The 14,813-nt window shown below is 43.6% G+C and overlaps 1 protein-coding gene across 4 annotated transcripts in view; it reads left to right on the forward strand.

Moving 5' to 3' along the window:
- NDST2 (N-deacetylase and N-sulfotransferase 2) overlaps positions 1-14,813 on the forward strand; it is a 137,251-nt gene that overhangs the window by 42,254 nt on the left and 80,184 nt on the right. For all 4 annotated transcript variants that reach the window (XM_080401209.1, XM_080401213.1, XM_080401208.1 and 1 more), the window contains one exon: positions 10,730-10,803. The gene's annotated coding sequence lies outside the window, so the exon portion shown is untranslated. The remainder of the gene's footprint in view (positions 1-10,729; positions 10,804-14,813) is intronic.

Consider the following 14,813-nt stretch of genomic DNA (forward strand, 5'->3'; position numbering starts at 1 on the left):
AGTTTCTGTGGGTACGGTTTCTGGATCACAGAAAGACAAGTGGATGATGTTAGTAATGGCAGGTCTTTGAAGTACATTAGAATCAACTTCAGAGAGAAAGAAAATCCTTTCCCTGAGCTACAGATAAACAACAATGCTTTCAAACCTTCAAGAGGATCAAGGTGAAACTCAGTGAACAGCAAGTGCAGAGAAGATGATCCTGCTTTGTGACAAGTGGCAAAAATACCTTCTTTCCTTTTTGTACTCCCATAACAAAGCACAGTAACGAAGTACTCTGAGATTGTTCTATGAAAGGAATATAAAAAGCTTTTTATGTTAAATATCTTCATCTTGGTATATGTGGGTAGAATATTTTTTGAAAGGGATAGAAACATCTCCTTGGAATTCTGAAATACCTTCAGAAGTGAGTGAAAGGAACTGAATTCATCTGCTCGTGCGGATGCATTTAACAGTGTTTATTTGCTTATTTAGATTGTAGGAGGCTTGCATCTTCCAGCTGATGTGTGTCACTCCCAGTTCAGTTGGCTTTGGCTGGGAGATAGAGAATGGAACAGTCTCACTTCTCTTTTTCCTGTTAAAATGTTCAGGAGAGAAGGAAAGAACTTCTGAAGCATGACTTGAAGTACATTTCAAAAGGTAAGTATGCCCCCCCCAGCCCCGCTTTATCTAAGGAAAAGGCTGTCTGGGGAGGATGAGTTGGAGAACAGTAGAAAGCAGCTGCAGAACTGATGTGACTATAGGATTGATCCCTCTGAGGTTCCCTGTTGGTTTTTCCAAGGTTCAGATTCTTGGAAGACAAAGGAGAAAATTAAACATGTTTTTTCAGAGGAGGAAAGTATTTTTCAAAAGCAAGAATGTGTTCACATGGCTTTGAAATGGTTGTTGGTGGAAAAAGGCTGAAGTTCAGTGGACAGGGGCATGTATTACCATTCATGACACTGCAACCCGTAAGGCATGTTAAGACTTTTGTAAGAAACCAAAACCCGAATGTCCAAAATTCAAATGGGAACAATGAAGAAAAATCGATAGTTTTTTAAGAAAACAACTGTGATTTTTAAACATATTTGCTGATACATGGGGACCACTGGGAGAACTCAAAACAACTCTGCAGGTCACCTTTAACAAAAAGCTCACTGTATAGATAGGGCTATTAAAAGAAGCACCACACAACAGCGTGTCCCATATGCAATACAAAAGTGAGAACAAACTCAGAATTGAGAGGTGGTGGGTTTGGGTGGGGGAGGGAGTCTTGAATGCGTCCTTCGGGAAAGAATCTGTGTAAAGAATTGAGCAAGAAATAAGATGGCAGCAGCAGCAGCCAGGATTTGCAGAGCTTTTCAGTCCTTTGTTTGGTTATCTTGCATAAGTGCTTTAGCCAGAGACTCTTTCAGTAGCTGCATGGGGCCAGCTTGGAACACAAACGTGCATGAATCCAAATGTAATTTCCCTGTTGTGCACATTCTGGCTGTGACAGCTCAAGTTATGAATGTAAAATAGCAGGAAAAAAAGTTCAGAAGATGGCCAGGCCTGAAATGTTAATAAGAACTGACTTACCCAGAGCTCCCGCGAGCTCGGCAAAGGTGCTGCCCGAATTTTAAGTCTAGCTGCTTCCATCCTTCCTTTTGGTGTGCCTCAGAAAAGAATACGCCGTTTCTCTGTGCATCTAAGTGATTCAGCATAATAGATGTGACAAACATTTACTTCCATGTGAGGTGCAAAGCAGGCAAAGAGGGTGATGCTAGTTCTCCACTCCAGTTTGTGGCCAGTGCTGGCACACAGACAGAGTCCGCATCAGTGCCTTCGGTCTGTAGACATGAAGCACTGTACAGGGAGCAACAGTATTTTTTCCCTTTGGGGCAGTTCTGTTTTCTGTGGCGCTATAATCTGCGGCTTTCCCTACTTCCCAGTGTTCAGAAGGCATTTGTCTTTCCTCTGGGGAGGACGGGTGCGGAATAAAGGATTTCCTCCCCCCACATCAGTAGGCTGCTCACAGAAAGGGCACCTCGTCATGGCTGTGGGACAGGGACAGTCTCAGGAACTGCAGACAAGGAAAGGGCTTTTCCCTCTTCTATATGCAACTTGCACAGCAATGAAAAGTTGCAAAGTTTACAGCTCTCCCTGCTTCTTCAACATCAGATTTTCCTGGGTCTGTCCTCCCTCTCTCTTTTTCCAACCTCCTTCCATCTCTTGTTACCATGGAGAATGAAATGCCAGTTCCATTCAGGTTGTTGGCTGAATAGGTTTTGAGGTTGATGGATGGTGAGAATCTCTTATCCCTCCTTCTCCAAACACCGCCCCTGCCTGGTTCTTGACATTTCACTTGCCAGAGACTGGCAGTCAGCGAGAGGGAGCTGAAAAGGAGGCTGGCAGTGTCCTGCTGAGATGCTCTTTCAGTTCCGTGGATGAAATCAGCAGCCGTGAGAAGGTCTTAAGGACTTCGGTGCAGAGCCTTGTCCTCAAGCTGGCTGAGGCATGAATGCTCACTTGAGTGCATGCTCCTGCTTCCCCAAAGCACCCAGGGAAAGAAAGATTCATGTACAAGACTTGCTCCTGCTTATGACTGTGTTTCAAGGGGTGATGTAACCTCTGCGATGTAAAGGGAAAGGTAAGGAAGGAATCAATATAATGCATGTTCTGGCATAACCTGTTCCTCTCGTGTGTACTTCTTTTAGCGCTCCTCTTAGTGCCACGTCACACGAGAAGTGGAATTTCTTTCCTGCAGTCTGACTTGCCTGGTTTCCTGGCTGCGATGCTGAAGTTCGCAGAAGAGTCCGTGTTTAGTGGGATTCTAACAGTCCCCGTGTGCACTGGTTGCCTACGCGCTGTATTATTAGCACAGTGTCAAAACAGTTTCCTGAGTAAGGTACCTTAGAATAACAAATACGTGGAATTGTGGATCTTGACAGGCCCCAGGTTGAAACATGATGGTGAGGGTACTGCTGAAGCGCATAAAATGAAGCTACAAAGTGGAAAGAATCAAAACAATAGCACTGTAATATTACACAGAAAATATGTCTTTGTTGTGATTTATTACTTTTCATGCAAGATAAAACTGTGGTTTTTAGAGGGGATCAGGAGAATTTTGAGCTTACACGGAAAGGCTTAAGCTTGTCCTTTTTATTGGAGGGGTTGTTTTGACTGATGTCCAGTTAGAGAGTTATGCAGAAGTGAGTACCTGGCATTGTTTGATAGGCGTGTGGATTTTACTTCTGGAAGTAAGGGTTAGTAAATTTTATGACTTTAGAATTTAAATTCAGCCATTTTTTCCAACCAGAAGCATTCCACAAACATATACTTGTTGGGAGAGGGAAGGCATTTTTGCGGGCTTTCTGCTAAGACCAGTGTGTGTCAGGACTGTACCAGCACAGGAATTAATACTGGTGGCACACTTCAGCGAGTGGCATTTCAGTTTGTTTAAGGTCATATGTGGAAAGTTGTTCTGGGTCCTTTTGAAAAGCTGTGCTACATAAGTGATTGTGAGCTCCTTTCAGTATGTCTTTTCAGAGCATTGAGCTGGTAAATATTTCCACACCTTCTCTGTGTTCCTAAACTTGCTAAACAAATACATCTTTCCACACTACCACCAACAGCTTTTGCATCTGTCTTGGCTCCTCGAGAGTTCACTTTCCATTTGATGCTTTGTGTCCTGTTCGTTGTTGGATTGTTGTCTCCCTGCTGGAGTCTTCCTACTGTGCGGTTGCTTTTCTCTTGTGTGAGCCACTTCCAAGACGGTAGTATGTTAGCTGTTCGGCAACTGGCGTGGTAAAAGGGAATTTTTAATTCCTGCATCAGAAAGCGTGTGTGTGTGTCAATAAATACAAAATAAAAATAGAGATACGAATATGAAATACGTATGAATATGCCACCCCATTCCTTAATTAGTTTGTTGGTAAGATTGTAGTAGTATTTTTGTCCCCAAAGCTAGGAATTCACTCAAGGGATACATGCAGAGTGGACCCAATTACCCATGACTTTTAGTGGTATGATACAGGGTGCAGGACTTCGATTTCCTGGTGTGAACCTGTTTGTCTGGAGTACTGCAAAAAATGTGGGTTTTCAAATACACTACTGAGGCAGCTTCTTTTTACCATAAATACATCATCCATGTTAGATGGAGTTGAGAGAAAGTGATATAGGGAGGAAGAAAGGGGGGGAAGCCCACTGGGACACAGAATGATACTGTAGTTGGGGATTGGCTTCCTAATAGGCACGCAGCTTCGTGTTACCACTTAGAAGGGATAGGGGAGAGGGTGAGCATCTGTTTTAACGTCGTGATTCTGGGTGAGCTGAAACTGCATCAGCATCGAGTCTTGCATGTGTATTTCCATTTATTCTCTTAACCTGCTGGGGGTTTTTAGTTCAGGTATTACATTCTCTATGAAAAAAAAAATACGCTCCTACCCGCTTATGAGTTTGCACGAGATGAAATCGGCAATCTTTCTCTCCCGCTCTGTTTGTGAGGATTGTTATGCTAATAATTTTAGAGGTTGAGAGAAATTTTTCTGGGTGTTTCTGACCGGTTTCAACTTCTGAAAAAAGATCTTCCAGTTTTCAGCACTGATATATTTAGATTTATTTTGTCCTCTGAAATGCCTCCGTCTCTTCCCCCCCTCCCCCCCAGACTGACCTTTACTTGATTTTTTTGTTTGTTTGGTTTTTTTTATTTTGATGTTTTCCCTAATGAGAATTGGACTCACATAATAACAACAGGAACAATAAATTTTATTATTAGGACACATCTGGTAGCTTCTCTGCTTCATTCCATCTGGTCTTTGGTTAAATTATTCTTGGAAAATTTTTTAATGTCTCACTCATTTTAGATTCAGACTTGTTTGATTCATTTTTCCCTCCTCCTTTCTCATCTGAACAGTAGCCAGAGCTTGTCATTTTCTTATCTCACCCTAAAGCCTCCTGGCTGCTATTTAAGTACAGGCAGCTGCAGGAGTATCCAGCTCTAAACCTCCTTCTGTTAGCTAGATGTTTTACTTTACCTTTTCCTCAGTGAGCAGTGCTTGTGTGTCGGTGCAAAGCCTTCCCAGGCGGTGCAGCGTGGAACCGACCTCTGTGCTTCAGCTCCGCTCGTGTCCCTGCTGCCCCGGCCGGTGAGGATGGGTGAAGCTTTGTTCACTGCAGCTGGGGAGAGAGCCCAGAGCGGAGCAGCAGGCTGAAGCCGTCTGTCCAGGGATTTACGAACACGGCTCTTCACTGATGCATACTTTGCTAGTTACCTTTATAACCTTAAAGTCTCGAAAATTAATTTTAGTGTAGCTGTTGCCAAAGCTTCCTGCCTGCTCTAGTCAAGTGAATTTTTAAGCCCTTTAATACAGTCTAGCCTATATGCAAAGAATGAGCATCGGCTCTCCAGTTGCTCATTCTCTTATCTCAAGTGTCATTTAGTGGAATCTCTCTACCTTTTGCCTCCTGTAAAATGTAAACTGAATTACAGGCATATAATTAAATCAATATATTAAGTGTGTGAGGAATGAGAGGCAGTGGGGATTTTGATGGCCATATTCACAGTCAGTATATTAAAATCTATGATATCAGGTATCTAAGCTATTTTCTAGTGTATTGAGAGCACTGGTTGTGTAAGAACAATTTCCAGCTGAGAGGAAATGTGTTTCTGTGCTAGGTCAGCACAACAGGCAATCATTTCTCCTCACCTGGCAGAGCGGCTGCTCCATAAACCATGTGGCTGCTAGTTAAAAGACTCAGATGTGTGGTATTACTGCTCATCAGGGATGGGGAGATTTGAATAATTGCTAAATACTTGTGAGGGTTTCACTGGGGAAAAAAAGTGACAATTCCAGGTTGTGTGCATTTGCTTTTGCCTGTAATCACTGTCCAAGTCACTCAGTTGCATCTGGCACGCTCTATACTTAAAATTACCTTGGTCGGTGTCTGAGACTAATTTTTCTGCCTGATTTTTTGTGTGTGCCTAAGCAACCTGCACATAATATTGGTGCTTGCATTGTCTATGTAGATGTAGAGCATTGGATTCTCAGAGCTGAGACATTTTGTTTTGTGTATTTTACATTATGCATAATGACTGAAGTTCCTGTTGTCTCACCGTAACCCAAACGCGGAACACAAAATCGAAATGAAAAACCATAAAACAAAATATAGCACAGGAGGCATGACAAAAAGTAGGATTAATCTCTTTAATGTAAATATTGTTCTCTCTGACCTTGGATTTCTGGAGAGGTGTTTGATGTTAGTTTACCGTGAAGACTAGGAATAGCAAAGTGGTGTGGGATGGAGTCACATTTGGGTGCAACACGAGGTATGCCCCCTACAATTAGATAGATTTGTGCCGTGTGTACCTTGAGGCCAGCTGCTGGCTGTCTCAGATTTGTCCTTGTGAAATCCTTTCCTTTAGTCTTGTTCCAGAGCTCTAGTACTCTATACCAATACATCCCTCTCCACTCTTTTATTGGCTCTGTATTGCTTTTCCCCAGCTGTGATTTTTATTCTATCAGTAGAGCAGAAAGATAGGAGAGAAGCAGGGGAAGAGATATCTGAAAGTGGTATTTGCTTCTGTTTTAAATAAAAGTTAAAATAAAAGTTCACAGCAGAGAGATGCCGTAGGAGAAACAGGAGGGCACAGTAGGGAGAGCTTTTGAAAATGCTGCTTGTATTTCACTCTTGTTCAGGGTTTTGACTCCTAGAAGCTATTCAGAAGGTTTTTTTTACCGTTTTGCAGTTTAAAAGTCTAGATGGAAATACCCAGTGTCTCAGTTGCATAGTGATTCTTGAGATTTAGGACTAGACACACACATATATACACACAAAAATAATTATCTAATCAACTAGGACATTCTCGAGCCAGTTTCTGTATCCCTTGCCTTCCCCTCTAGACTGTCTAATAATCCTGGTTTGTGAAAGGGGATCTCAGAGTGGGCTGCCCCTGGAAAGGTCGGTGTTGCTCTCATCTACCACAGTTGTGTCATTTCTGTCTGGTTGAGTTCCTGCCGTCAGGCAGCTGGAGGGTGTATTTGATCAGCTCATAGATCTGAGCAACTGATAATCATTTTTTGGTGGGTTAGTTATTTGGATCAGCGTGCTATGAATAGCCAGGGATGTGGGTCCCCCTTTTTTGCTGATAGCCACTAACATTGGTTTGTGCTGCTCGTGGCACCGTACCCTGAAGCTACCAACCCTCCTCCTCTGTAATACGCTAGTGGATAACGGACGGAGCAGCGTTATGCTGCGGGTGAGCGCAGGGCAAGCTGCAGTTTCGTCTCCTGTAAGCGGTATCTGTGTAACCGTATGCGTGCGTGGCGACGTCCTCTTAGGCAGGGGCTTTCACACTCACCTGGGCTCAGTATCATCTGCAGCGGTAGCAGCTCCAGGCCAAGCAGGCCCGGCTGTAGGTGGAAGCAGTTCTGCTCCATCCTCCTCTGCCGCCTTTCGTATTTTCTCTCTCTTGGGCCTAGCCCCGTAGGACCAATAACCTCTTCCTTACTTCCCGAGACCTTAAACTCACGTTTCCATCTGTGCTTTGCCTCCCCCACAAATCAGGCGTTGCTTGAGGTTAATTGCAAACGCTAAACCTGTGCTCCCACACGTCGCCCTGCGATGCCCCCGCTCCTGAGCAGCGCAGCATGGGCTGCCTGTACACGAAGAAGCTCTTTAGTGACCTCAGTCAAAAGACATGAACTGGCTTGGCAGGGGTGCTGGCCCCGGTGTTCAGGTGAGAACCAACAAGATGTCATCAGGAGTTGCCATCATGTAGTAACTTGGAAATTGGTTTTGAGATTCTTTGCTTTTGGCATTTGATCTTCAGAGTCAGTATGGATCTTTTAATATCTTTACCCAAATGTGCTTTTTCTTTATTCACGGGGAAGGGTTATATAGGAGGTGGTCTCTGGACCCATCTTTCCATTTCCATATTTTATCTTGACAGTTGCTTCGGTTGTTTAAAGTACATGGGTTTGTTACTCTGGATCGTGGAGATAAATAGATGCCAGTAGCACGAGGCCTTATCAGCAGTGAGCAGCTGTGCTTGCCTTTTCGTTGTAAATCTGGGCACCTAAAGTTCAGATGAGCAACAAAACTTGGTTTTCTGGAAGGGAAGACTTTTAAACTCTTTGGAATGTGCCTCTGTGCTTAAAGTAAACTAGCATTAGCCTTTTTGGGGAAGGCTCTGACCCGTTGGAGCTCAGAGTTCAGGTTCAGGGTGGTGAGTATTATGGTCTGTAGCGGTTTGGTTTTGAAGTGCTGTGTATGTATGGACAGCCATGCTTAACTAAGTATATTGCTTGCATATATTGGACGCCCTAGAGAGACAAGTCTGATTTCCTTGAGAGTGTCATCTTCATACTCTTCACAGAAGTGGCTTTTCGGGAATGCCTGAGGATGCTGGGAAGTGAAGAGGAATACAAACGAGCTAAACGTTAAGAGGACAGGATTTCAAACACTGTATGGAGGATGTTGAAAATAGCCTTTGTAATCATGATGGGTTAATTTTTGACCTCTGAATTACTATGTAGACACTAAATTGGCCTTTCTTTTATTTAATTTTTACAGCTAATATGTTATTTTCCCTGGGTACGTTATGTAGGTAACAAGTTATCCATACAGAAATCCTGGGCTCAGACCTGGAAGCAGTGCACAGGATTTTGCAAGGCTCAGACCCTGAGCTAATTCACCTGCTGAGCCTTTCCCAGCCTTGTTCAGCACCACTGCTGATGTCTCTGCTTTGTGCTTCTGAACGTGGGACGCTGGGAAGCTGGTGCTGGAGGAGCTGGAGGCTGGCATTCAGGAGCCAGCTGGGGTCCACAACTTGCAGATAGGGGCTGAAACTCTGGCTCTGCAAGGCTTAGAGCTGTGGAGCTGATGATAGCAACAGTTCCAGGAGGGATAACTGTACCATATCGTACGTCCCTTCTGCTTTGAGGGATTTGTCGATGGGGTTTCTCACAGGACTGTCTCTGTATCCCAGCTAAGATTCCTCCTGGAACCCAGAGCGCTGCAAAGCAGGTGGCAGACATGGGGCTTTTGCCTCCATCTAGCAGGGTCGGTGGGCTCAGGTCTTCCCGTTACCTGGCTATTGCCATGCCCCGCTGTCCTGGACGAGGGAGGCTGGCTTTGTTCATGTTTGGTTGAGGGCTCTGTCGAGCGGCATCTGATAGAGCTAAGAATAAAGCGTTTAGTTCAGATGTTGTCTCCTGAAATGCTCAATGTTCAGAACATTTCTGGAAAAGCTTGAGAGGGCAGATAATCCTGTACCTGACTCTGCTCCTAAATTTGTCTACCCTTGAATAATGGCTTTCTTCTGAAAACAAACGTACTCAGTTTGAGGTATCTTTTATCTCTGTAGTATGAAAGGCAGAGTGCTCTTTTGTTTTCTGGTTCCAGGAAAGCCTGTAAGCCTGTGTGGTTTGCATGCACTAAGAATTTGTATAGCAGTGGTATTTTACGAAGAAGAAAAAAAAAAAAGCAGCAAATTTTCTTCCAGTAACAAGTGTCAGGTTTTTCCCCCTTACTTACTATGTTGTCAGATTTGAAACGGTCACACTGCTTACCATAATGTAACCTCCTACGGGAAGCCATGCCGTGCATGCCCAGAGCCAGAGAGGGGCTGGGGAAGGGGCTGGGGCACCAGTGTGATGGGGGGCAGCTGGGGGGGTTCAGCCTGGAGAGGAGGGGGCTCAGGGGGGACCTTCTCCCTCCCTACAGCTGCCTGACAGGGGCTGTAGGCAGGGGGGGTCGGTGTCTTCTCCCAGGGAACAAGGGCCAGGACAAGAGGGAACGGCCTCAAGCTGCGCCAGGGCAGGTTTAGGTTGGGTATTGGGGAAAATGTCCCCACGGAAAGGGGTGGCCGAGCGTGGACCAGGCTGCCCAGGGAGGGGGTGCAGTCACGGCCCTGGGGGTGTTAAAACCCCCGTCGGTGCGGTACTGGGGGACACGGGTTAGCGGTGGCCACGGCAGCGCTGGGTGCACTGTTAAGCAGTTGGACTCTGTGATCTTAAAAGGTGTTTTCCAACTAAAATATATCTATGATTCTAATACGTACTTGTGTTTGCGCCTGAGGGGTAGAAGAGTATTGTTCTGCCTCCGGGCTGTGGTAGTCTGCAGAGAAGCGATTAACCCCGTGTGTTAGCTGTAAAATCTGTTGCTGTCTTACGTTGCAGTTTTTGTTTCCTGCACCTGCTTTCGTGACGTTTGTTACGCTGGGTCTTAAGTAGCATCGTGTCATGCTGTGCAAGACATCTTTGCTCACCTAGGAGAGCACCTTGCTGTGTACTAGTTTTCTCCTTTCGGCTGGAATCCCATGTCCTTGGTTTAGCCTTTCTGCTTACCAGGTACGGGAGCATGTAACAGGCTGAGCAGAGGCACGTGGCCGAGCCTCCTCTTCCCTTCAGGAGCTTGTGACCAGAGGCTAGTCTAAGTAACGCTCAGTAATTCTTAGCCCAGTAAGGAGGAGGAAAACAAAACAATCTGGCTGGAAAAGATAAGACCAGTATGCCTTATTTATAGTTCTTGAATCTTTTTTATTTTATTTGCAACTTGGGATAATTTCTAGTCAGTTCAGTTATTCCTGTTCCTGATTGAAGGAATCACTAAAATCAGCACTGCTTTAATATCCTGACCTGAAACCTGCCATGGCTCAGGTACTGAAGTGAATCGGACACGCTGGCTGGAGAATGTTTGCAGTTTGGAGAATACTACTGCCTTTACACTGTCAGGTACGCGTATTTACACAAAACTTCCTCTCTCTCCCCAGGTTCATGGTGTTTTCACTCAGCCTGTGTCTGGTACGACACAGCCCTTCCTGAGACTGCACATACGCTTCTTGAGGTAAGGAGGAATTGATGTAAAGGGTAGTTTTGGCCTGTGTAGCTTGGTAGACAGAGACACTGGGAGAGAATTTATACTTTGTGGGTCTTTGGTTCAATGTGTTGATGAAACTCATAAACAAATCTTTGGTGACTTGGGACATTAATCTATATCTGCATTATAATAATTTAATATTTTATGCTTTCTTGATTGCATTACTTGTCAAATGTCATAAAGTACAAGTAAACAACTGAAGCTGAGTGGTGACTCTTCAGATTTTCAGGCCTGTACACTCCTTGAGATGAGGGGCTGTTTTTTTCTTGGTATTGGCACTGAGTTATACAAGTGTTAGAATCTGTACTGGATATCTAGCCTATAGTACCTTATAATAATACTATAATGAAGTACATCAACATATACATGTATTTATAGATGGAAGGACTAAGATACAGGATGAAAATTATGAGTTGACTTGTCTGGCTCTTGGACAGAATCTCCTGGGTGGGAAGGGATGTAACATCCTCATGTATGGTGTAGCTGTTGGTGTATTAAGTATAAGGTTATTCTTTTTAGCTTTTCTGTTTTTTCCAATATGTTCTTCAAAGATTGACCTTTTTGTACCACAGTTATACAAGTATGGGGATATGAAGATGAAGCAGTAACCTTCTACAGAGTACACCAGTTAAATTTTGGCACTAGCTTGCTGTACTTTCAAAAGCAGAAATGTTCATTTTGCTTCAAGTGACTTTATCTTCCAGAGCTTGGTGGGGTGATGGCGCACTAGATACGGAGCTTTGAGAAGTTCCATCCTGTGGGTCGCTTTGATGTTAGCCAACTCTAGAGTGTCAGAACAGTAGATTTAATTTCTCATCAGAATCTTCTGGGAACAGTGGTAATATGAGATTATGACTTGTTGTCTCCCAAGTGTTCCCTCAACATGCACCCCTGCTAGCTCCGTATCAGCTGCTGTACTGGGCTCTCTCTGGCACCAGAAAGCATGCGTCTTCCAGCCCTTTGGGAAGTGCCCATTTCGTGTTTCTGTGTGCCTCTCCAGTTAATAAAGTTGTTTGAAAGAGGGAATTCAGAGTAGAAGAGTGGCCACACTTCTGGGTTTGGTTTATATGCAGCTTTGTGTTTAATGCAGCTGGGGCTAGGTACGGAGTTCTGGTCCTGTAACACAGGAGGTTGCATCACCTGGGATGGGTGTTGCAGAGCTGGCTGTAATTCAGCTGATACGGTTTTAAACAAGACAAGGGTATCTGCATTAAATTTCAAAGTTTTATATTAAACCTGATATCATTTTTCAGCAGGGATAGGCTCTTTAATCTTCTTGTTATCATGCTCTAGGGGAGTTACAGGGACAGTAACATCTGTGCTTGCTGTATAAGGCTGACTTCTGTTTCAGGAGTCAAGTTCTGCTTTTATCCACCATCTCTTAATAACAGGGAGTGTAGGCCCTGCACCTTCCCACAGGAGGCTTTACAGCACGGCTGTAACTACTGGCATTGCGATGTGAGGGCCTTGGGGCTCCATCACTTCTCATTGACTTGTGAATACTGCTGAGATCCAGAGCGCTCCAGGAAAGTTAGGAGGCATGTTGGTTGCAGGCAAGGGAGAGTCAGTAGTCAGTCAAACCTTCTGCTTGGTAGGTGGGCACAGATGACTGAAGAGGTTGAATCATGGCTGTAGTCAGTGCGTATGGAATGGATATTCTGCCTCTGAGAGTATCTTGGAGATCCTCCAGCCTCAGCCTTCCCACAGAATCGCAATGTTGAGAGGAAAGGGGTATGATTTCCCTCTACTATCTTCCTCTTTGTTTCTGTACTCCTTCCTTTCGTTTTTGTTTATAATCATTCTTTAAAGAAATAACATAAAGTCCCCTTACAGATTTTCATAATTTTACCAAAATAAAAGGGAGGTGCATAGGAGTCTCATTCATCACCTTTTGTCACCAGACTTGATTTGACATCTGAGACTACAGAGAAACTTTGGCAAGTGCAATGATTTCCCGTGTGGGGGTAATAACAGAGAAAAAAGCTGTCACTTGAAAACAGCAGGAGCTGCATTAGCAAATATAAATTAAACAGATGGCTAAGATACTGCAGCTGTCGCATAGAAGCTCCAGGAAGATCTTTAGCTTATAGCTGCAGGAGGCTATTTTAAAAGGAAAGATGAAAACAACAGCAAAGCAAACTTTAGCGCGGTGAAAGAGACAATAGAGCCATTCAGATGATTACATGAAATTTACCCAGCCCTGATTTAGTTCTTTTTTTTCTTCACCTTTTCAAATCATAGGGCTCTAAAATTAATTCAGGATTGGCTATTATAAGGTCACATTCAGATTTTCGTGTTATGGGTTCATCTTCTGGTTTAGAGGTACCCTTCTGTACGAGGCACTGGCTCTGACACATCTCTGGGAAGTGGGGAGAAGTGAAACACCTCGTGCAGTTTTGATCTTGAACTGTTTGGTTTACAGCTGTTGCAAGAAAAACTTTTTATGAAAGAATTGTTTATAAATAAAATGTTTGTGGAGAATCAGTGTTAAAAGTGCTAATGTTTTGGTGGAGGAAGCACCTGCATTTAAAGTGTCTTGCATGTTCAGTCTTAAGGAAACGTTTTTCAGACCAATTTTCAGCTGAAAAGTGACTGCTCTTTTCCTTTGTGAAAGAAGTGATAAAAATGCATCCAAGTATGTTTATGTTAAAATACACACATACGTTAAAATACATGCACGTGTTAAAAAGAGGACAAATTGGAATTTCAGTGCTGTTTCTCAGAGGCCAAAAGGCAACTAGTTTTCTAAATGCTGTCTGTGATGTATTTTCCTCAATTAGGAATGATAAATTTGTCATAGATACCTTGTGTGTAAGCAGAGACTGGTTCTGCTGCCTTTATAGTTAGATGATGGAGATTGAAGAAATTGGTGCAGCTGCATTTGAAGCCCAGTGTTTTACATTCAAAGAAACAGTGTGCACAAATGGATTCCTAGGTGGGCTGGGTGATTTCCCAGAGTTCTGCTTTTCCTATTTGTTTGTTTGGGGTTTTTTTACTGCAAAAAATTTCATGTACTTACGGTTGACTTTTAAAATTATACTTAATATGCAGGAAAATCTGGATTTATATTGCTTGTACTGCAGCCCTTTGTGCAAAATTAGTATATCTTCAATTCTCCGTGTTTTTTTCCAAATTGTGTTGTTCCTTTACAATAAATATTTTAAGTGCAGTTGGGTCTAATCCAAACTTTGTTTACAAAGGTGATTTGAGAGCTGCAAAAAATTACATATCAAAAAAATCTTTTTGTTCTTCTGTATTTATCCTTCCTCCCATCATCCCCACAAAGGGTGAGTACATAAGCCCTAGCATGCTCTGAATGTTGGTGAACCTCCATTCTGTTAGAACTAGGAAGTTCAGCATTGAGATGTAAATGCTCTTCACTGGCTAAGTCTTTAACCTGTCTTAGACTTTTTCCTGATCTCAGTGGTTCAGGACACAGATTATGAAGGGCATCAAAGGTCAAAAGCAACAGCTTGAGCTTATTTATGTGAGCTTGCTGAAAACATGGAGCCTGTCTTCCCATACCGTTCAGGGTGCTTCAGCTGGCTCTCTCCGCTGAAGTGAGCTCCTCATCATTTCAACGCATTTCCTTTGTGGTTGTGGCTTCATGCTTCAATGTAGAACAGAACAACTGATCATGCCGAGTCATCGTCGTTTCAGCACTTTAAATTTCATTTCTACCCCTGCAGAAACTTTGGAGCAGTTATAAATTCCAGAAAACTAAGAGGAAAAAAGCCTCAGCCTGAGTGTCTGTCTTTTCTTCCATTTTTGCTTGAGAGACAAAGTTGGCCTTGAAGTGTACTTGAACTTGGGAATGATAAATGTGGGATATCTCTGTCAGCGACGGGGGATGTTCAGAGTAGGTGACCTTCCTCTGGGAAGCCTGGCCTCAGCCTCCACATATTTGCTACTAGACTTTTGCTCCAAATGACTTTGCTAAACTTTGCTGCCAGGATGTGCTCAGCAAGGGAGCAGTT

Source organism: Falco punctatus (genome assembly GCF_963210335.1).
Source record: "Falco punctatus genome assembly, chromosome: 9".
Classification (NCBI taxonomy): Eukaryota; Metazoa; Chordata; class Aves; order Falconiformes; family Falconidae; genus Falco; species Falco punctatus.